This window comes from Nannobrachium achirus, assembly GCF_963921795.1.
Source record: "Nannobrachium achirus genome assembly, chromosome: 21".
NCBI lineage: Eukaryota > Metazoa > Chordata > Actinopteri > Myctophiformes > Myctophidae > Nannobrachium > Nannobrachium achirus.
In genome coordinates this window covers 30,472,927-30,497,610 of record NC_137828.1, presented here as the reverse complement: position 1 = coordinate 30,497,610, position 24,684 = coordinate 30,472,927, and the positions used below count along the sequence as shown (strand labels likewise).

Below are 24,684 nucleotides of genomic sequence, written 5' to 3'. Positions count from 1 at the left end.
GTTAAAGCATTCAATAATTCTAGGCCTAAATGGGTTAAATTGAATTACGTACATGTAAGGCCTGGGGATAAGTGGGATCAGTCTAGCATGCACGGCTTGCGTGTCAGAGGCCATACAAATGTCTACTTTCTACTCGTCACTCTATACCTGCGTCTGTAAACCGACCCGTGTTCTCTAATGTTCTGTGGCGAACCTGGGCTCGAGTTATATTCCCTGATCGGGAATCAGGATTGTCAAACATGTCAAACGAGTTGCATATAACGCCGTTATGATTTAAACCTTGTTTTAAGACATTTTTACATACTCTACGGAATACGGTGTAGAGCAGTGGTTCCCAAACGTTTTAGCTCAAGACCCCAAAAGAGAGATTATACGTTTTGCATGGGACCCAAACTAGTGACAATGGCAGATCTACAAGCTCACAACGGGACTTAAGAAAAATGTCTTTCTTTCGAAAAATCATTGATTTTTGTTTTTTTATTCATGAAAAATGTTGCCTTTTTGGGGGATTTATTTTTATTTTTTATGTTTTGACATTTACTCGTGACCCATAAAAATGGGTCCTGAACCACTGTTTGGGAAACAGTGGTGTAGAGTGATGGGAGAGGTTTTAAAAAGTTCACTCTACTCTAGAGCAGGGGCTTCGGGACCCCTAGGGGGTCCTCAGAGTTACTACAGGGGGTCCTCCACATCTCACTTGAACCCTAGTGTCCATGTTCTGAGAACTTTGGCCAAAAATAGCAGATCTACAAGCTTGCAACGCCTCGCGCTGCGAGGCGTTGTGAGCTTGTAGATCGGCTATTTTTGGCAAAGAGGTTCAGTGTAGAGGGGAAAAAGAGCAGACTAAGTACAGAGTGAAAGGTCAAGTTTATTAAGTATTGACGTTTCAAGTGGTTAAATATCTGAAAACACAAATTGAGATGAATCCAAAACACACTGATGATTGTCCTATCAAACGATGAAACTATATGTATCTCTGAAAATGTTGTGGGGGTCCCTGCTTCATCTCTCTCTCAACTAAGGGGTCCTTGGTCTGAAAACGTTGAAGACCCCTGCTCTAGAGTCTAGGAGTGGTTCTCAAGGTTAGGTCCGGGAGGAGTTTCCCTGGGGATCCCCAGCAAAACCACTTTAACCCTACATCCATCGGCTATTTGAAAATAAATCGTAATAAAAATAATCATTTTAACAAAACAAATCTTGTATAGGGTTAACCTGGCACAACATATGTCCAAAGGGGGTACACGGGAAAACACACATGAATGTGGGGGTCCTTTTCTTGACATGAAAAGGTTTGAGAACCACCGCTCGGATTGGATTGGATTGGAGCGGCAGCCTGCTGTGTCAGGCCAGGCTGTTTTCTGGTGTTTACTGTGTAGCTATGATCACAGATACGGCTATTTATACTGCGGCTTCATCTGGACAGCACTAATATACTAACTCTCCCGTTCCCACTTTGGCCGGCAAATGAAAAAGTCCAGGGGATAAACTGCTCGCTCAAGGACAGTCGTACATAAGAACAAAAAAAAAAAAAAAAAAAAAAAAATATATATATATATATATATATATATATATATATATATATCGAACTAGTCCGGCTCCAGAGGCCTTACCGAAGCACTGGGCTAAATTTTCGAGCCGGGCCGCCGGCCGTCATCTGTTTACACGGCCCGCGAGAGCGTCGCGCTGCCGATATTTCCCATCCACTCCAATGCAATCCAGGATCTTTAGAGCTCATTTTCTCTATTCCAAGCATATCCATGAGGTGTGCAAGGTTTAATCATGGCTAAATCGCCGAAAATAGGGCTTCTAAAATGCTTGGTAGCCAATAGCTAACGTCAAGCTAACTTCATTCTGTTCCAGGTCATCCACAAAGGAAAGTGTTCAGGCGCGTCATGGCTGCGCACGGCTTGTGCATGTACCAGCGTATATCTATGGTGATTTCTGTGGCCATTGGGCGCCCCTAGTGGTGAAAAGCTGGCACAGAATGTGTTAATTGTGGTGTTTATGTATTTGCTCTGTCCTCTGTGTTGACTTGAGCACAATAACTGGTGCCGAACTGGTAAACAGACCACTAGGGGGCGAGCCCAACTTGTTTGCGATGGTTTTTGAAAACCTTATACCCATACCTAACACCATACCAAAAATCTAAAACTCTTCACCAAGTGCACAAACTTTCCCAGTTCGGCCCCAGCTACAATGAATTTCCATGGTGGGCAATAAAGGACATCTGATCTAAAATGATCTATTATATCAGAAAGTCTGAATGCAGGACCTCGTGCCTATATTGGCTTAATAACAACAATCTCTTGTGTGGTTTGGATAGCAGTATAACAAATGTGTCTCTCTGTAATTGGTTATTCTGACTGAAAACATCCTGAAAGACTAGCCAACACCTCAGTCTTGTCTGTGTGCTGCTGGGCATGTGGTGTTGCGTAATTTCTGATCATATCACCCCCCTACCCTTCAGTGTAATGATGGCAAAACTCAAAACTACATGAAATCAATCTTTTAAAAGTAAGGTTTGGCCACTGCAGACGGTGCAGTGAATGCCTGAATTAGCGCATGCTACTTTCTCTGAACCCTGTGATATCTTGCTGGATCACCACATAATCTTTATTTCTTGAGAAGGTATATGAGGAAACCAAGCTAAACGAGAGGATTAAGGATTGTGAGACTCGTATAAACTAAATAAAACTTTGGTGTTAAACCGCAGCCCGAAGTTGCGTCAAACGCCCCCCGGGCCAAGTGGTTCATGGTAGTTTGCGATCGCAGCGTTCCAAAATTACCAGCTGGCATTTATAGCAGGGTTTGTAGTGTATTTGGGTATTGCCCGTTCGCACCCCCTGCCCCCATTTTAATCATCACATTTGCACTCTACTTTCACATGGTGATTTAGGAGGCTTTTTATTTTTGTAATTGCAACATGGACACCGACCAGCAATGTAAATCCCCCTTTATCCCACCCCTTCCTTGATGTCGTTCCCCCCCCACCCCTCCTCTGTGGGGGCACACACTTGTGAGTGAGTGTAAATGTGCATGTGTTCTGCGTATTTATTGATTGGACGAGGTCTCGTCTTTCTGTCACTCTTGTTTTAAGCTGTGGCCCAACACTCCCCCCCCTCCTCGCCCCTCAACCCCCGCCCCTGTGGGAGAGCAGGTCAGCCCAGGGCCCACAGTCGTTTTTCTAGCCCGAGGACGGGTTAAGGCGAAGGGTCTTAGGAGGAGATGACAGACCCTTGGCCGCACTTTCTGATCAGATTTGCCAAGTTAGGAAGGGAAAGCCCCCCAGTTACCTCCATTAGCCAGTAGCCACTGTGTGTGTGTGTGTGTGTGTGTGTGTGTGTGTGTGTGTGTGTGTGTGTGTGTGTGTGTGTGTGTGTGTGTGTGTGTGTGTGTGTGTGTGTGTGTGTGTGTGTGTGTGTGTGTGTGTGTGTGTGTGTGTGGTATGACCGCTAGAGCTGCCAATATTCCTCAGAAATGAAATTCGAATATTGGTCTTAGAAATTGGATCGAATATATTCGAATATTAATATTTTTTATATTATTATTATTATTTTACAGGGACAATACCAAAAAGTATCTATCAAGTTGTAAAACACACACACACACACACACACACAACAATAATAATAATTTGAATATTAATTTTCATATTCGAATGTACATATTATTTCCATATTCGAGGAATACTCAATATTCGAATGTTAATTTGGCCGCCTTAATTACATATATTCTGACATATTATCTGTGTCTGTATCTATGCATGTCTGCATGATTACGTGTATGTTGCTCGTGTGTGTGTGTGTGTGTGTGTGTGTGTGTGTGTGTGTGTGTGTGTGTGTGTGTGTGGTGCATGCTTCGCTGCGGTGTGAGCGACTGGTCGAACTCTGCCCTTTGTCGGGGAACCATTTGTTGTGGCCCTGTTATGTCCTGGTATGTGTGGGTATTAAGGGGGGGACGATGGGTATTAAGAGGAAGGTGAAGGTTTAGGGTTACACAGCTGACTGAGGGTCCACCACAGATTGATGCACCCCCAACCCCGCAGTGTTTTATTTTGGGTTCCTTTGTATGTTCGCCAGAGAACAGTTGGGGGCAGAGAAGAAGATACATCATGAAACGCTCCGTAATGTACACGTGTTTACTTATAATAGGCTGCTGCGTGTTCCCTTGGCTCCGGGGAAATGGACTTTTTAGTTATACGTCCCACCAATCAATCTAATCCAAGTGACTTGATTGTTTATTTCACCTGGGGCAACAGTGGCTCAGTTGGTAGAGCGGGCTGGAAGGATTACCTGGTTCGATTCTCCGGCTCCTCGAATTGTCCCTGTGCAAGGCACTGAACGCCTAACTGATATTCAGTCGTGATTTTAGGGTAAAAACTGTAGGAGCAGTGTCCAAAAATGTGTTTTAAAAATCGGCCTGAAGGTGGCGCTAGAATAGGGCCATGTGAGAAATGAGGGGTGGGGTCTCCGCGTTGCCTTGGCGGACGAATAGGTACCGGCCCCGGCTCTCCCGGACGCTCCTAGCCCGAGTTACGGCATTTTATGTGCGCTGCAGTGGCAGGGGGTCCTCCACTGGGGGCGCCACCACTTTTGCATCCGTTCTGGAGCACCAGGAGTCGGTGGTCCCCGGGAATTCCCCGTGAGCAGCCCCGTTGGGGTGGTCATTTGGTCATTTTTGCACATTTGGTCATTTTTTACATCTGGGGGTCCCGGGGGTCCTTGGAGGTTGTAGTTTGGCAGGCAAGGAGTGTGTGTGTAAAATCTGGCATGGATCGGGTCAACGGGTGCGGAGATATAAGCAGGGAAAAAGTGACGTGTGACGTGTGAGCACATTTGGTCATTTTTTACATCTGGGGGTCCCCCAGGGACCTGGGGGTCCCTGGGGCTCTGGGGGTCCTTGTTGTAGTTTGGCAGTCAAGGAGTGTGTGTGCAAAATTTGGCATGGATGGGGGCAACGGTTGTGGAGATATGAGCAGGGCAAAAGTGTGACGGACTGACTCACTCACCCACGGACAGCCGGTGGAGGTTTTGGTAGTAAATGCGACCTACGGTCGCAACAATGACGCTGCCAATGGCCATACCCAATTGACCCAATTGATTGTTGCTGTACTAGATAGCTGAAATCTAGATTGTTTCTGGATAAGCCACCATTATTCTTCTTAACACTCATCAACACACTTCCTCAAAACTACATACAGTAAGTCACGCAGAGAAGCCGGCTGAATTGACAGGGAATTCCCGGCGTAGGCGACTGCGACTTGGCAACACATAACCACAAAGTGGTTGCCGGTGTGAGCTTCAACGTTTTCAGGCCAAGGACCCCTTAGTTGAGAGAGAGATGAAGCAGGGACCCCCCACAACCTTTTCAGAGATTCCGCGTTGTTTCATTGTTTGACAGCACAATCATCAGTGTATTTTGGATTCATGATGTCCATTTGTGTTTTCAGATATTTAACCACTTGAGCCGTCACTACCTAATAAACTTGACCTTTTGCTCTGTACTTAGTCTGCTCTTTTTCCCCACAACACCAAACCTATTTGCCGAAAATAGCTGCGAGGCATTGTGAGCTTGTAGATCTGCTATTTTTGTCTACAGTTCTCAGAATTTGGACACTAGGGTTCAAGTGGCTAATAAGGATTGGAAGATTTGTAGTAACTCTGAGGACCCCCTGTTGAAGACCCCTGTGCTACCTTTGTCTGCCTGTGGTTTCTTAATGAAACTGGTTTAAGAAGAATACAGGCCTGCTTCTTTATCGAGGCCTGCTGCTTCCATTAATTGATAGACAGAAAATGAATCGAATATAGATGTCTTACTTTATGGCTTAGTGATGTATCGTTCACACTTTTATCACTCTGTGAAACTTAACCAAAATGTGAATTTGTCCCATATTATCTAATTAGAAAGGGGCACTTACTCTGCATATCTCCGCCAGGCTGGCTAGTCTTTTGTCCGATTTCTGGTCCCTGGGATTAATGAAGTATTTGTGTGTGCGCGTCTCTCGCTAATCGAGTGATGTTAACAGCACCAGTCGGTGGAAGCTGCTGATTGTTCTGGCACGCAGATTAGTTTGACCTCTGACACCCTTTGCCAACAGTTCAGACATCCCTCAGCAGGTGGGTGTTGTGTGTGTTTGCATGGGTGTGTGCCTAGCCGTGTGTTGCCACGCATGGCATTTCTCGGAGTGGAGGTTGTCTCCCAGAAGTCATTCTGCTGTAATTGAGTCTCTGTCCTTGTGTTTAAAAACAGCCTGACAGTGACAGGAGCTTGTAGTTGACATTATTGTATGACATGAAGGATGGATGGATGGATGGCATGACGAGTGACGCTGTGTTCAGACCGGCAGCTACAATGAGCTTACCGACTACCTTTTCATTTTCAAAGAAAGACAGCGACATGAAGGTGGAAAGCGACGTGCAACAATCCAAGTTGAGGTGGCTTTAGCTGCTGCCACAAAGATACTATTTCCACTCACCTTCTCTCTTTGCAAAGTTCCTGCTTGTAAAAATGATTTCCATCAGCCAGTTCCATGTGCTTTTAACCCCTGGCTTTATATTTTCCTTTATATTCTTCTTGCTTATCGTATGCATGCTTGAGATCGATTATGTTGATCAACGCTTCAGCAGCGACTCAGCGGCAGACATGCTGTGTTGCTTTGTATTTTTGTAGCTTCCAGTGTGAACACGGCTTTAAGGATGGATGGATGGCGAAGAGAGAAGGATGCATGAAGAGTGAAGGATGGATGGAAGAAAGAGTGAAGGATGAAGTAGTGAGGTATCAATCAGGGCCCAGTTTGCAAATATGGGCTTTATCACCAGAGGGATTTCTTGTAATGCCCCTTGGAAATGCAGGTTTCATCCAGACTAATATAACTACTAGGGTTGGGGCGGTATGGACATTTTGTTATTGCGGTTATCGTCTTTCCATTACCGACGGTACTGCGGTAATTACCGCACCCCCGTATCTATTAATTAAGGTTCGGCGATAAGCCCAAATATTGCCATCATCTTCCCAAAATTCGCTGCTTCACAGCCCGACTGCCCAGAGTAATACTTCCCCGTACAGCACAGCGGGTCTGGCTTTGAAAGGAGCAAATCTACAAGCTCACAACACGTCGCATCCGCGACGCGTTCTGAGCTTGTAGATCTGTGCACTATAGTAACGTAGGCTAATGGGGATTTCAGACACAGTACGCGGTGTGTGAACAACAACCAGATGAGAGACGGGTAGATCGTGTACAGTGATTCTGTAAACTCACGTCTCAAATCGCATTGATTGAGTGGTGATATAAACATATAGACAGGTTTTAGTTACAAGACTTGACAGAAAAGGTTGTAAAATCACCGACGGGGCACAACGCGCTCCTGCAATTGAAGTCAGTGACGTGGTGGAAAAAGTAAAAGTTAGTTTCATTTTCGGTTTTAGTCCTCGCGGCAGTATCGGTCTGACAATGGCCAAAATGATTATTTTATCATTATTTTACGTTCATATATTTTTTTTTTAAAGTCAAAAAGTAGTGGAAATAGCAGATCTACAAGCTCACAACGCGCCGCATCGGCTATTTCCACTATCAAGGTTCTTTTACAAGTATAAAGTTGTCAAATATGTCAGTAATTTCTTTGTGTATTTAGGTTATGTGTCATATCTACCATGTGAAACTTCAAAGCCTACAAGCCAAACAGAAATGTAATTGTCAACGACAAAAACAATTAAATCGTTAATCGCAATTATTTGAGTGACAATTAATCGTCATGTAAAATGGCATAATCGTGACAGCCCTAGTGAAGGATGAATGACATATGAAGTGTGACAGATGAAGAGGGGCTGGGTAACAGCAGGGGGTGCAGGACAGGTCAAAGGTCTGCTTGGGTCAGAGAGCTGCATGGGACTGCGTGCGTGCCCCAGTGTAATGTGGCCTCGGTAAATATTGTTGCCCCCCCTGTGTTGCGCGTGCAAGTCCTATATCACCCCCGAATCACAAAAGCCATTTTTGAATTTCCCCGAATCAGACGGAGTACAGTAAGTAGTACATAAGCCACCCTACCCCGGCGCGGGGCATGCTCGTATGCGCTTGTGTGCGCTAAAGGGGCCTGCATGTTTCCACGCTCTGCTAGGCCTCTTAAAGAGCCGGCTTTGCTCCTGATAGACACGAGCTTAACAAATAGTCACATGGGACCGACGCTGCTATTTCAGCTGCCCTCGCAGACTGCAGACTGTACAAGGTTTCAGAATCTAAACTACGAGTTTAGTAACACATCCTAATGAGGCCACCTGAGACCAAGCTTAATGGCAGGGGATTATGATTGGTAATGGATTGATCTAGCATATGGCAAGCTATTATTGGCACCTTTAATAACACTTAATGAAGTGTTGTAATTGACTGGACCCTATTATGGTTGCAATCGTGTTATTACAGATGATGGATTAATTAGTTCTTAAGTGTTTATTGTTTTTCCTTTGGGAACCTGTGTTACTAAAATAATATCTGTCCCGAAACCAGAGTACTTCATTTCAACCAGCTTAATTTAATTTAATTAAAGATCCGTCCAGATTTAAAGTTGCAGCCTACTATTGTGCAGGCAATGGGGAGGGCTTTGGCAACATAATACAAACTATAGCTTTGCATATTAATCTTCAATATTTTGGCTTTGATTTAGGGCTGCAAAAATTATTATTATCTTACCAGTAAGACTCCCTAATCGGCAGATAAGCGACCGTCAGGTCACAGCGTGATTTTAGGGCAAAATGTGTAGGAGCAGTGTCCAAAAATGTGTTTGAAAAAATCGGCCTGATAGTGGCACTATATGGGACAGATCCATGTTGATGACATGAATGTAGACATACTGTGTACCGATTTGCGTGATTGTAGGGCAAAATCTGTAGGAGCAGTGTCCAAAAATGTGTTTGAAAAAATCGTCCTGATGGTGGCGCTATATGGGGCAGACATGAGTGTAGACCAAGTGTGTACCGATGTGCGTGATTTTAGGGCAACGTTTGTAGGAGCAGTGTCCAAAAATGTGTTTTGCAATAATCTTCCTCCTGGTGGCGCTAAAAGAGGGGCATGTGAGAATTGAGGGGTGGAGGTAGTGGTTTGGCAGGCAAGGAGTGTGTGTGCACATTTTGGCATGGATCGGGGCAACAGTGGCAGAGATATGAGGGCAAAAGTGTGACGTGTGACTGACTGACAGACTGACTGACAGCTGGTGGAGGTTTTGATAGTAACTGCGAGCTGACGGTCGCAATCATATAATTGCAATCATTGTTATTGTCAGAACCGGCACAGCTTGTCCGTGCCTGTACGGGTAATAGCACATGTTAAAAATCTTCCAAAATATTCTTAGTGGATCAAGGTAAATTCAGTTGGTTCAAGTTTGGGTCCCTTCACTTAACTATATAGGAAAAAAAAGACTCCCCAAAAGATCTTCTTTAAGTAGCATGTGAGGGGTCTAACTAGGGGTTTTTCATGATTCTGAATCCATTGCAAGCATTTATTTTGCACGAAAAACATTCCTCTGGCAAAAAATGGACCCCACAAAGTGTGAAAAGTGATGACTCATCACTAAACCATCACTATACCATCGTATTGTGGGTCAGTTTTGGGCCCGAGGAATGTTTTTCATTCAAAACAAATGCTTGCAATGGATTCAGAATGATGAAAACCCCCTAGTTAGACCCCTCACATGCTACTTAAAGAAGATTTTTTGGGGGTCTTTTTTCCTGTACAGTAAGTGAAGGGACCCAAACTTGAATCCCCTGAATTTTACCTTGATCCACTAAGAATATTTTGGAAGATTTTTAACATGTGTTTTGGATGACCCTAAGGATCATAAAAAACCCTGAATGATTACTATTGCAATTTCCTTTGGGTCAGGCCCCTTTTTAGCTTAGATTGACTGGCCTATAATGCCTCACACTGGTTCCCCTGACACATCACTGACACAGTGATGTCAGATACTCAGAGCAGGGATAACGCCTGACACTGTGGTTCACCTGACATATCACTGTGACATCACAGGTGACATCACAGTGATGTCAGATACTCAGACCATGGATCTCCATACATGGGCATAAACAGGTGACATCACAGTGGTGTGACTGTTTCAAACAGGGATCTCCATGTATGGGCATAAAAGGGATTGTATGTTATGTCATGGGAACCACTCTATGCCCATATATGGAGATCCCTGACATCAATATTAATCCCATATCTAACAGGACCTGATATGGGAATGCACATATATGGAGGAAGACAGCCCATATCTGTGTGGCTGGTACAGACAGGGATCTCCATGTATGGGCATAAAATGGATTGTATCTATGTCAGATGTGATAGACGTCATAGGATTTTCACATAAGGAATAACTGAGTAAGCATGTTTGGGGTCTCACAGCATATCTCCAGACATGGCGCGACCTCGCCCTTGACCTGCGAACAGGGGAGGAACAGTACGTTGCGTCCCTCATTATTAGTAATTATTTCTAGGCTTTAGAACGGTACTTGCGATATTTGACTACAGATAATGTTCGTTTTATACATATACACAGACATAAATACATCTGTTTGTACATGCATTAACAGTATCATAAATGTAGGGCTGCAAAAGTTAATCGCATTAATTATTTTAGAATCTTATTCAACAGAATGAATGATTGTTTGATTCATTGATATAAAAACATTAATCTAAATGATCAACAAAAGGAAAGTCTTCTCAATTGAAAAGGCTAAGAAAGTAATCAAAATGTGCTGCCCCAGTGCAGATTTAAAGCTCACACAGCTTGTGGTTCCCAAGCCAAACTTTAAAGTTGACTCTACTAGGGGTGCAACGGTTAATTCATTATTAAACATAATCGCTAATAAAAAATGTAATAAAATAATCTGTTATATCTATATCTACTTTAATATAATATTAATAAAATAAAATCAATAGAATAAAAGCTAAGAAAATAATCAATAGTTTCAGCTTTAGCTCGATTTCAGTTTCACCCAGCCTATCTTGTGGATCCCAAGCTAAGCTATAAAGTTGAGCACACTGTGTGTTGATGGTAGACAGCACACGGTTTTAGAATCTAAACTATGAGCGGCTGGCTTAGTACCAATTACGATGATTGATAACACATTAAAATGAAAGCATGCCTAGCGTTTATGGTCGGTGGAGGGTTGTAATCACTTATGGCAGTCTGAATGGATGGAATGGGCACCGCTATTCAGACCTCAACATTATACTGAGTGATAATTTAAGATGGCCGCTATAGAAATGTCTGATAAGATTGTCATGGTAATTATAATTATCCTGGGATTGGCGCACAAGGTTAAAAGCTGTTTAAGTTGGCTTCTTATGAAAATGTAATGTTATAACTAATGATGGTTATCTTTCTTAACAGTTGTATTTATTTATTTTTAGTTTTATAAACTGACTCTTGAATCGGTGCACGTGTCAGTTCTTTTACAATACATTTCAAGGCAGGGAGTAATGATTCTGTTGCCTCTTTTTTTAAACGGTGGTTTGGTAGTGTCCTTTCTGTCTGTTCAAGTACTGTGCCTGTAATTGATTACACAGAAGCACTGCTGCCTGTCATAACCGTAGTTATTTTAGGGGTGTGTGTGTGTGTGGGTGGGTGGGTGGGTGGGTGGGTGTGCGTCCTTGGCCGGTTATATTAAATCAGGCAGGGCTTTACAATAGATTGACCCTCCATACAACAGCCATGAGAACACAGCTATGGCATCTGCCTCTCTCTCTCTGTGTGTGTGTGTGTGATCTTTTAGTAATGGCTCCAATGTATATGTAGGTGTGCATGTGTGAGCGTACATGTGAAACAATGATACTGACAAAAGGGGTTCATGTTATTATTTATGTTTCATGTTGGACATGTTGGCACAGGACAGTCTCTTTATTATGTGGTTTGTCTAAACCATGGGTATTCAACTGCGGCCCGCAGGCCGCATGCATGAAATGTGAGCTTACCCTAATCACAGTAAAGCCCTTTGCACACAGGACAGTTGCGTTTTTTTCGTTTGCTGCATGAATAAAACGCATTGGATTTGGTGTGCAAGGCTGTGCGGAATCGGCGCTGCGGATCCCAAAAGGAGTCATAAAAGGAGTGATGAGTTTTTTACCGCATGCGACAAGACGCACGAATCGAACTGGGTTCGATCGAGAAAAAGACGCACGGCCGCAGCCACTCGTCGCACGGCCAATTCGGATCCGGTGTGCATGAGGTCGTAGAGAATCATTGTTTTCTTTTTTAAAAGTGAAATTGTCCGTTTTATCCGTACCGATAAACGCGCCTGTGTGCAAAGGGCTTAATCCTTAATCATATTCCGTCATATTCAAGGGCTTTTGGAGAGAAATGAGATTCCAGTCACTTCAGTTTAGAGCACTGCAGAGTGGAGGGCTGTGTGTCTGTGACCCAACTGATCCTCGTTGACACAACGTTAATGCATCAAAGAAGGCAACTATGTGTCTGCAGTGTCAAATAGGTCGACGTCTATTCTAAGATGGCATCAAAGCCAAGTGGTTGACCATCACTAGTGTGATGTAGCTAGGCTAGGTTCTAAACAAGAAAGCATGGACAGACTGGGACATACATTCCTGGCATCTTAGCCCAGACTGGCCCACCACAACCAGCGTGCAGATACTCTACCGTCGCATTGGGTCGAGGCACATATGATACACAAGCTCTTAATACCACAGAACAACATATATAATAACTACACAACCACTACATTGTATAAGTTAGCCTACAGTACTCACCAACAAGGGGAGTATGAACATGATTACATGTCAAAATATGTCTGCATGCAATCAGAACTTTTGGCTCATTAGTAGGGATGGGTATCGTTCACCTTTGAATCGATACGATACCTTTTTTGATACTTGGGAATCGATATGATACCCTTTTCGATACCATTTTCGATACTTTTTATTTATTATTATTACTAGAAAAAAGCCCCTGCGGGGGCCTGGCCCCTTATGTAAAAGTCCCCTGTACTCAAGAGATGGATACAGTCCAGAGGGCAGCTAAGCAATACAAATGTAGGATAGCTCAACATTAAATATGCAGTTTGTTCCAAAATGCAAAATGGTGTAAAATGTTGAGTCTGTAAGATATATACAATAGTTTCAGAAATACAAACCCCTCAGGTACAGGGTGGCCTGCTCTGTTTTGGCTGGGTGGGTTATAATAAGATAGAAAAAAAGCACGTGGACTTCAGGCCCGGCCCGTGGCCCGTTTGGTGCCGCTATTTAAAGGCCGAGCCCGGCCCGAAGCCCGTCGCCTTATTATTAATTAATTATTTGTGTGCGTGGCTTTCACTGCTGTGCGCTGCAGCTGCACTCTCAAGGGGAGTCCATACTGTCACAGACCACCGAAATTTGCGTTGGAAAGGTCCAGTTCAACTACAAAATGACATCTCTTGCAACTTCTGAAAAGGATTACTCATAATTTGAGTTCGGAAAGCTGCACGCACGTCAGAAAGTCGAAACTTTCCGACGAAAACTATGGTCGGAGAGGACGGAGACTGAGAGACGTATGTACAGCCCTCTATACTATAGCTGTGCTCGTCTTGCGCTCTGATTAAAAGAAAGAAGTCAACACAACACAACAGCACAGCAAGTAATTACACACACATCACAACGCAAGAAATCTTCCTCCACCCACCGTTTGTTATGTTACTGTATATCTTCACTGCAATTAGATATTGATATTATTGTCGGCTTGCCGCCCGTGGTTTCGCCATCTCGTAAAATACAGAGTATCGTCCAGTACTAAAGAGTAAAGACGCACGCACGCATCCCGTAACTGATACGGGACTCGGGAGGTCGGGGAATCATTACAGGGCGATTTATTTGAGAAATGACGGTGAAATGGGTGAAACTACAGTAGTGCTCCTAATGTTCTAGTCTCGCTGTGTATGTACACGCAGAGTCGCAGAGTAGACTTGTGTGAGTGTGTGAGAAGAAAAGCCGTCGCCCTCGGCTCGTTGCGGCTCTCCATTGGCTAATGTACTCATGTCACGACCAATCTGAGCCGTGTTGCTATAGATACGGATAGAGCCCATAGCCTAGAAGGCTATTAGCCTAGAAGGCTATGGGAGGCAGGCAGGCAGCACTCACTCACACACACCACACTCCATTCTAAGCGCACACAGTCACAGAGACGTCATGTGTGAAATTCACAGCGCGAAATGTTCCGAGCATGGTTCTGAGCCCGGGCCCGGCCCTAGGCCCGTTGGTGAGTTTCTAAAGGCCGGGCCGAGCCCTGGTCGGGTCCCGTCGGGCTTGCAGGGCTCTACCCCCCCCCCCCCCCCCATCTCCTCCATCTCTGCATCTCTGCTTGCAGGCAGTGTTTGTTTACGCCCATTTGTGACGTGAATCGCGTCGTCGGTCAACTATGGCTTGTGCAATATATGGCGCAAAAAAAATTAAACATTTTGGCATTATATGAGAAGTAGAGACACATCTGAAGGTGATAAAGCTGATGTTGGGCAAGGTACATGCGTTATTGATTTTTGTATTATGTTTTTTAGACAATTGAACAACTGCTGAACGTGGAGTTACAGATGGAAACACACACACACACACTAATTTTTTGGGGCGATTCTAATAAAGGTTGTGGGATATTTATTATTTGCCTTTTTCTATGGGCTATTTTACACACCAAAATAGGTTATTAAGCCAGTTATTCAGCCTTTTTCATGTCAAGTAGGCCTAGTAGAGTAGTTGATGTGACTACTATTACTGTTATGGCTGCTATTGTATAATTAATTCTATTGTTTGTCTACAATAGAATATACACATACCTTTTACAGATAGGCTATTGATACTGTTGAAGTTTTATTATTATTATTATTATTGTTCAAAAGTATCGAAACGAGGTATCGTTCATTTTTAAGTGAACCGATACTCGATAGTATCGATGTCATGGATCGATACCATTAAAAGTATCGCAGACGATACCCATCCCTACTCATTAGCTAATGAATGGAAAGTATATTGGTTGTATTATATTTGAGAAATGTGTATTTCATTGCTCAATATGCAGTATATATACTCTGCTGTATAATAATTGTATAACATGTGATAATGCAGAAACTGAAAGGCCAATAAACAATACACTGACTGAAACAATAATGTGTAGCCTAGAACTGTACATGCAGTATCTATTTTGTTAGATGTCCTTTAAGCCCACATGGGCTGTTAGAACCATGTGCATGATAGGGATGTTAATCGACGCATTATTTGCGAATCGACGCATCGCGGCCGAAAATCGACGCGTCGATCGACTTTTTTCACTTTTTTTTTCTCCCCCGCTATACTAATACTAAGCTGCAGCTGAGAGGAGACCACAACGGCGCATTACTTTAAGCAACACAACTTGCAGCAGCACCCACCAGAACTTGCATCAAAGCCCTAATAATAATTATAATAAACAATTGCTCTTCCTTGCGTTAGCATGGAGTCTGTTTGCTATAGACTAGAAGCGGAGTGACACAGTCCATGGAACCGTTCCGTTGTGGGAGCGCTCCAGAATAGTGTATCAAATGTGGAGCTTTGTTTGGTCTGCCTCGCTGGCTCGCACTCCCTCCCCGACAGTGTCCACGGGTGTCGCATTAACGTCGAGTAGTGTATTTATTTTGTGTTGTGTTTTATTGTCAATCTTGACAAAATCACTGCACACAAGGCGACGTTGCCATTAAATAAGCTAGCTTCCGTGTCAAGCATGCATGCAAAGGCAGGAGGTAAACAACACATCCAGTCAGCGCGCACTGCTATGACGCGGCACACGAACAGACCAGCTAGTGTTTCTCAACCAGTAGTCCGCGGACCTGACCAGCACCGCATGCATGCGAATCTGCGATCCATGCATGCAACACAGACATTCACTTGTCCCCGACGCAGACACACACAAACACACACACACACACACCGGTCCTCTCACATTTGGAAAACATTGACGCTTATAACGAACAAGCGATTAAAACATTTTTGGGGGAAAAACTTTTGAAAAAAATAATAATAATAAAAAAAATAAAAATAAAAAATAACTTTTTTTGATTTTTCGACTCATACTTTTTGAGTCGCGGTGAGCATGAGTCGATTTTCGATTTTTTTTTTCACATCCCTAGTGCATGATGGCACTTCAACCCTGGTATCTGATATCCTGATAATACAGGTGAAAGTAGCAGATCTACAAGTTCACAACCCATGCGAGTTGTGAGACATTGTATGATTAAAGTAAAATGGGGCTTAAAGGCTGTTAATCAATAAACCAGAGTAGTATATGACTATGATTGTTTTCCAATACATTAGTTAAGTAAATCTGCATAGTTGCAACAGAAACACGCAAAGGACAGTTTCCAGTTTTATATTTGATTCAGCTGTGTTCATAGAATAGAGCTAAAGCAGCAACCATTTCTGAACCATTTTGCTGATATAAACCTTGGTATATGGAACACATTCGTTCCATATACCAATTTCCATTTTGAACGTTTTTCATAACCATTAACCATAATTAAGGGGCCATTATTAGCACAACATGATGTCAGTTATGTGCTATATAGGTCCTATAGGACGATAATAGATATTATGTTTTCGTTTTGGTGACATACTGCTTCATACTGCATTTATGCATTTTGATGTTTGAGAGGATATCTCTACCAGACCTTTATACTGGACAGGCTTTGATTTTCTATTTGAGAAAATAGGTTCAGGTGCACTGGACACAATGTGTCCTGTGCACCAGATCGTGGCATGGAAGGGTCTTTGAGAAGATTAGTGGAGCCAAGCTGGCATGATGAAAGTGTTTCCGTGTTTGTATGGAGCATCATGATGCTATTAGGTTATTGCAGTCCACTCCAAACTCAAAAATAGGTAGCTACAAAGTGAGGGAGATGGCATGTAATGGAGGAATTGCACTCCTGATTATGTGCCACTAAAAAAGTAGAGAGAGAGAGACAGACTCTCTCACGGACCATCCGTCCACTCAATGGGTAGCTACAAATTGAGGGAGATGGCTTGTAATGAACTGCACTCAAAACCCATGTTGTGCCCTTGTTGTGTCCTACGGCCCCCTGCCTAATCTAGTTGAATATCCTTGGTCTAAGTGCAAGCACATTCTCAAGTGGGTGTGTACGTGTACTAGAGCCCCAGCTATGACTGATGATTTTGGGGATTTTGGAGAGTCCTAGACCACCGAGACTTTTGACTGATAATTCTGATAATAATTCTGATAATTCTGATCTTGATCAATTTGAGAAGAAAATATCATTTTAATTTCATTAAAAGTCTGCTTTAAGTTAAATGTTCTGAAAATGTTTAAAGGTGAAAATCGGCTGCATAATCGACGATACCGATGTTGTCCAAAAAAAGTAAAATGATGTCCAAACCGATATATCAGCTGGGCTAGTGCACGTGCAAACATTACATGCGTCTTGACAGCGGTCCTCTACTGGTACTATTTCAGGCTTTCCACTGTCATCCACAAAATGCTTCTCAGCCGTGCGCTTTTCAAAACAATCATCACTGAGGCTCCCGGCTCTTTTTACAAGGGCCTCCATGCTGCTCCGAGGTTTAACATTCCACCTCTGATCTGCTCATCAGCACACTTGTGTGTGTGTGTGTGTGTGTGTGTGTGTGTGTGTGTGTGTGTGTGTTGGAGGAGGAGGCGGGCGGGGTGTCAAAGTGGAAGAATGAAGGAGGACTCTGGGAGATGACCTCTCAACAACTGTCTCATTTATCCAATCTGTCTTATGTACAGCACCATGTCTGTCGCTGTGTGTGTGTATGCGTCAGTCATTAAACCAAGCGCCGGGTCAATTAAGACCCGAATCCTTGTTTTAACCGACAAGCTGGCACTAATAAAACAAAGACTTCCTCCCGCGGGTCGGCGGATTACAATAAAAAGAACTCTACAAGAGAGACATGACGACATGTCGCATAAATCACTATGACCCGCAAAATGGCACAACAACAGCTGGGAAATGACAGAGCCACAGGTCAATTAGCTGGCCAGGACACGATAACATTCACAACTCATGTACAGACTAGGGTCGTCACAATTACAATGTTATGTTACGATTAACATTTTAATTGTTTTTGGCATTGAACATTGGAACATAATGAATAAAAATGAATTCCATTACATAGGATGCTATCGTGTGACTCGATGTGCATCGTCCCTAACATACAGTAGGAATCATTCATGTGACTATGTATGTACATTGTACATCATACTTCCACAGGTTAAAGGTATCACCCAAGCACCACTGCTGATTATTTAAAACTAGTTAATTAAGTTAAAGGATGAGAGTTCTCTCCTCTGTTTCTGATGGGAAGCACAGAATGACTCTTGTCACTGTGTAAAAGCGCTGTCATAACTTGAAGTAACTGGAGCACTCGCGTCCTGCTTGTTCAGTTGTTTGCAGGAGGTGTTGGCGATGGTAACGTGTACAGTGAGTTGTGCACTCGTTGGAGAGAGAGAGACACACACACACACACACACACACACACACACACACACACACACACACACACACACACACACAGAAACTCTATCCCACCCCCTGGGGAGTTGTGTTTAGTTAGGTCTGTTAAGAGTGTGTGGTGGTGGCATGCGTTTAAAGAAGAGCGCTCCTTGTCTCTCTCACAGACGTGCACATGCACACGCATGCATTCCGGAGTCATGGTCAAACGACTTGTCTTTCACGCGGGGTCATTCCTCAGAGCAGTCCATCGTGCCGCAACTGACAGTGGATGGAAAATGTGTCTAAATGAGTCTGCACATCAATTATATCAACGCATTCTCACCTCCCCGTCCTCCCCCATCTCGCCTCTCTATCTCCGTACCTTTCCCACATCTCTGCGTCTTTTCCCATCGTCACTTCTCCCGTCCATTCTCTGAACTCTTGTTTTTTTTTCTGTCTCTCCCACCCACCCGCCCACCCTCCCTCTCTCTCTTTCTCTGCCCCCCCCCCCCCCCCCCCCCCTCCCCCTGGCTTTTATACAGTATGTGACTCATGTCAAAGCTTGATAAAGTACCACGCCCAGCTTATAATAGAGATTTGGATGTTTGCTTAGGCAGGCTGAGAACAACACACTCTTAACTCATTTAACGCTGATCCCGAGTATACTCGTGAAAAATACTCTAGTATTTAGAGTGCCGATCCCGAGTATACTCGCGTAAAATACTGTATATAGAGTAACGCCGGCACCCTTACCCTAAGGTCCGTTGGAAAGTCCTGGCACGATTGGACTCGCCGATTCATCATCATCACAGATCCACGTGCACAAAATAGTAATCCCTTAACATGGAGGCCGACGGTGGATCTCATCTTTAATGTCCATTTTCTCCAAACAACACTTTTAAAGCCAAGGATGGCATTAGATTCTCGCTACAATAACGTAATAACAAAGGCAACGATCGGCCATTTTAGCAACGGCATGGGGTGACGATCGCTTCCGATCGTCATGACGTCAAACCGGAAGTGTTTACGCAATGGCCTTCTGGCCTTCAAAATAAGAGAATGGCAGCGTATGGAGCCTGCGAGAGGCATGCTGGACATTTAACCCGTTCATGTCTGGAGCACTAAATGGGTTAATTAACAGGAACCATGCTGTAGTTCCCAGAGGCTGTGAGTGATGGGGAAATGTACAGTTTAGAAGACAATCTTCCAGAGCGACTTATATGAGAAAATGCGTAAATGGCATGAACCCTAGTCGGCTAACAACAGGGTAAGCGCAGCCATCATGTAAATGGAGTGCAGAGAAAGCCATGTGCGACACTTAACAGTTTAGGCATTTAGCAGACGCCAAAGCGACTTACAATAAGCAGGGTTTACATCAATATAATAAGCAAGATAATATGACAGTACATCAACAACAATACAACAAATGCATAGGCATATCAGTCTAGAAAAAACAATGCTACAAACGAAGTAACTAGGATATCAGGTAAACGTCAAACGTAGCATTTGTCTAAACCACATGCTATCTAAATAACATGCTTAGCATCTGTACAAGCGAAACATCTACTTAAATGGTGTGTACATAGCATGTGTGAACAAGTAACCAAACTAGAGTACATCTGAACAGCGAACAACATAGCCTCTAGTAACCAGCATCCAACTAAGTAAATAAGGAGTCCTGACGTTGAGTCTTAAGACGTGAGTTTTCAGTCTGCAGTGGCACCCTTGTTCACTTCCTGTTAGGGTTGTGCCTGCCAGTGACTGTGACTGATACTGTAGCTATCGACGGTCGATGGTGAAAACCATTGTGATTGTATATTCATGGGTATCCAGATGGTCCGCGACTCCTAGTGGCTCCTCAGACTTTGCAGGAGGGGCGACAATTACAGTTTGATAGCGTTTATTTATTTTTATCTCATCCAAATAATTATGTCTGAATAAATATATACAACTTTTTTATGGGATTATCAGGGAGCTGAGAATGATGGCATAGGAGGGGTTCAGGTCAGGTGGGCACTAGGAACATTCGGACACCTCCATGTAAAACTGCCTGTTTTGTCCAAAGTTTACATGATAAAAGAAAGTATACATGATTTGAACATGCACGGTATGTCATTATCAGACTTAATTGTATCCTTCAACTTCTTGTTTGTGCCCCAAAATGACGGATATAAGGGTTTTGTAGCAATTGTAGAAATATTAGTACTTAATTGTCGAATGTTTAAGCATGTAATGATCATGTATACTTTTATACATTTTGGACAAAATAACCAATTTTACATTGAGGCGCCCATATGTCCCTAATGCCCACCTGACCTGTTACCCATAGGACCCATAGAAGGAGTACTTGCAACCCTGTAAATTGCTTTAACAATCAAGTTTCTAATATTTATCCCCAAGGCCACCTCTGTACTTTTTGTCATTTATCTACCATATTTTCTCTTTCTAAATTGCCCCTTGATGGAGCTGAAGTTTTCAAAGCAATCAGGAAAACTATCTAGAGATCCACAGATCAAGGTCCATAAAGACACACCTATATACAGTACTTTTTGTCTCCTTTCCCCGTCATCTTTGCTCTTTCTAAATTGCCCTTAATGGCTTTGAACTTTTTCGGTATAGACCTGCAGCGCACTCACCCACCATCCAAACCTGCCAGAACTAGATACTGTTAAACAATACACCTCCAGCTATACGACAGAATAGAAGGCTTTCTAAAGAATAAAAAGATCAGAAGTGGGAGAGACGGCTCTGTGGAGTTTGCATGTTCTCCCCGTATCTCCCAGGGTAGGTACTCTCACAAAAACGTGCAGTAATCCTGGTCTCTATAATGTCTCCCCCTGGTCAAAATTACTGTAAAGAAGTTGGAGAAACAGGCCTAGTTGAAATACGAAACAAATTTACACTTATGTAATAGGGGTTCCTGTTTCTTCCATTCGTCACCTACGGCAGAGGTAAACCACCGGTTCATGGCCGGTCCGCGAGAAGATGGCCGGGAAATCCAAGTTTATGAATTGTACAAATATGCTCAGGCAATGTTGAGTCTATTAACTTGTTTCACCACCAGGATTTTAAACAGCAGAGAAAAGTTGAGGTGATCACATGACAGTGACATCACTGAAAAATCCTAGGTATCTTTATCTTTACCAGTAAGACTCCCTAATCGGGAGATAAGCGACCGTAGGTGGCTTATCTCCACAAATAGGGCAAAAATGTGTTTTTCCAAAATCTTCCTGATCCATGTTGATGACATGAGTGTAGACATGCTGTGTAGTGATATTCGTGATTTTAGGGCAAAAACTGTAGGAGCAGTGTCCAAAAATGTGTTTTAAAAATCGGCCTGAAGGTGGCGCTAGAATAGGGCCATGTGAGAAATGAGGGGTGGGGTCTCCGCGTTGCCTTGGCGGACGAATAGGTACCGGCCCCGGCTCTCCCGGACGCTCCTAGGCCGAGTTACGGCATTTTATGTGCGCTGCAGTGGCAGGGGGTCCTCCACTGGGGGCGCCACCACTTTTGCATCCGTTCTGGAGCACCAGGAGTGGGTGGTCCCCGGGAATTCCCCGTGAGCAGCCCCGTTGGGGTGGTCATTTGGTCATTTTTGCACATTTGGTCATTTTTTACATCTGGGGGTCCCCCAGGGACCTGGGGGTCCCTGGGGCTCCGGGGGTCCTTGGAGGTTGTAGTTTGGCAGGCAAGGAGTGTGTGTGTAAAATGTGGCATGGATCGGGTCAACGGGTGCGGAGATATAAGCAGGGAAAAAGTGTGACGTGTGACGTGTGAGCACATTTGATCATTTTTTACATCTGGGGGTCCCCCAGGGACCTGGGGGTCCCTGGGGCTCCGGGGGTCCTTGGAGGTTGTAGTTTGGCAGTCAAGGAGTGTGTGTGCAAAATGTGGCATGGATGGAGGCAACGGTTGTGGAGATATGAGCAGGGCAAAAGTGTGACGGACTCACTCACAGACAGGGAGGTTTTGGTAGTAAATGCGACCTATGGTCGCAATAACCAGCCTTGAGCATAATGGCATTCGTCCGTGCTACTTCAATGTCGCATAACCGTGACATCACTGATGAATCCTTGGTATCTTTATCCTAGCCTTTCAACGTGCGTTGAGCAGCGGCGTCAGCTGTAATTGTTTCACGCTCGCACTAATGAAACCATAAACAAGATTATTTAATGTCGACATTCAAGTACAACAATCAGAAGTTGTAACTCAGGTGAAGTAATAAGTCACTCTACAAGTTTAACTAAGGTTTTCCACCTGTCCAAAGTCCTTTCTGATAGAGACATAACCTTTTTTAACCCTCCTATTCTAGTTGATACCAGTAAAAATCCCTAATTGGGAGATAAGCGACAGTCACGTCGCATACAGAAACTTAAGAAGGCAATCGTAGCCAATCAGGAGGGAATATGGGAAATGGGACAGATCCATGTTGATGACGTGACTTCAGAGATACTGTGTACCGCTACTGTGTACCGCTCACAACGCCTCGCAACGCAAGGTGTTGTTGTAGATCTGCTATTTTCACAATAGAACCGTGTTATACAAAATGTAATGCCTCAACTGTGCTCGTCAGGGTGGGGGGTCCCCAATTCAAATATGATTATTTTGGGGGTTCCGCCCTTAAAAGGTTGAGAACCACTGCACTAGAACTTTCAGGTAACTTCTCATCTTGCCTGTCTCTTGCAACGTCTCTCCTCCACTTCTCTGCGCTTCCAAAACACTAGCAATGTACAGTGACATCCCGCCACGTGTTAGTTTAATTTGAAAAGCGTGACGAGAATGTCGAATTACAGATTTGAATGAACAAACGCTCTGGATTTTACTGTGCCGACAGGGCAGTCATTGTGTCTGCATAAAGGTTTAGCAAAGTACCATTCAGTGCTCATGGAGATCGAGTTTGGCCTAGATTTGTGTGCGCGTGCCTGGATGTGGATGCCTGTGTGTATGTACGTATGACACGGTGTGTGTGTGTGTGTGTGTGTGTGTGCGAGACCTTGACCTTGACTGTAGTTCCTAATGGAAGAGGCTGTTCTGTAATGAGCGCCCACCTCCCCCTCCACTCGCAGGACAGTGGTATGTAGCAGCCCATAAAGCATGCTTAAGTCCCGCTCCGGTTTCAGGGAGTGGAACACCCCCGCGCTGTGTCCAGCCTACTCCTCCGCCTCCCCCCCACCCTTCTCCTCACACTCTCTGAAATAGCCACGTCCTTGTCCCCGCGGAGCACCGCGTGTCCGTCCGCGTGTAATATGCGTCGGTGGTTGATTGAGGGGCAGATTGCTGGTGACAGGTCACACCGCGTTCTGTCCCACCGACTCCCCCCGGATTAGCGACCCTGACCCCCCTCCCCATATCTTACACGCGCGCACGCACGCACACACACACACACACACACACACACAGGCCCCCACCTGTTAGGATCCCTCTGCTCCAGTACCTGTTGTCTCTCTCACACCACACACACACACACACACACACACACACACACACACACTCACACTCACACTCAACCACATGAACATAACTATTTTAGTTGTCCATCACTTATCCTCTGGTTCATAAAGGCCATTAGGAGTCATTAAGGCAGGGGTCTTCAACCGGGGGTCCGGGACCCCTAGGGGTTCCTCAGAGTTACTACAGGGGGGGCCACCAAATCCTTGTGTGACAGGATAATTCTTTTCAATTAAAGACTTGAACCCTCAAATACCTAATTTGAGGAGAACTTAAGCCAAAAATAGCAGATCTACAAGCTCTCAACGCCTCGCAGTGGATATTTTCAGCAAATAGGTTTGGTGTAGAGGTAAAAGAGAGCAGACCAAGAACAGAGTGAAAGGTCAAGTTTACTAAGTAGCAACGATTTAAGTGGTTAAATGTTTAGACGTTAATTAGATTATGTAAGGAACATTCAATGGGGAGCGGGTGTTTATTGAGAAAGAAAGAAAAATACCACAGCCCTCTTGCGTCCCAAAGCATTGTACATGGTCACATATTTGTTTAGTGCTTTTATCCAAAGCGCTTTACATTGTGCATTACATTCACACACATTCATGGTGGAGGAAACTATGCAAGGCACCAACCTGCACATCGGGAGCAATTAGGGGTTCAGAGTCTTGCTCAATGACACTTTGACACTAACTTGGGGGAGCCCAGGATTGAACTGGGAACCTTGCGGTTCCCATCTGGCCGTTTCTACCGGCCACTCTACCCCGGAGCCACTGCCACCCC

The 24,684-nt window shown here is 44.1% G+C and overlaps 1 protein-coding gene across 1 annotated transcript in view; it reads left to right on the top strand.

The window, feature by feature from the left end:
- Positions 1-24,684, top strand: part of pola1 (polymerase (DNA directed), alpha 1) — a 121,245-nt gene that overhangs the window by 33,000 nt on the left and 63,561 nt on the right. The gene's annotated exons all lie outside the window — the stretch shown is intronic.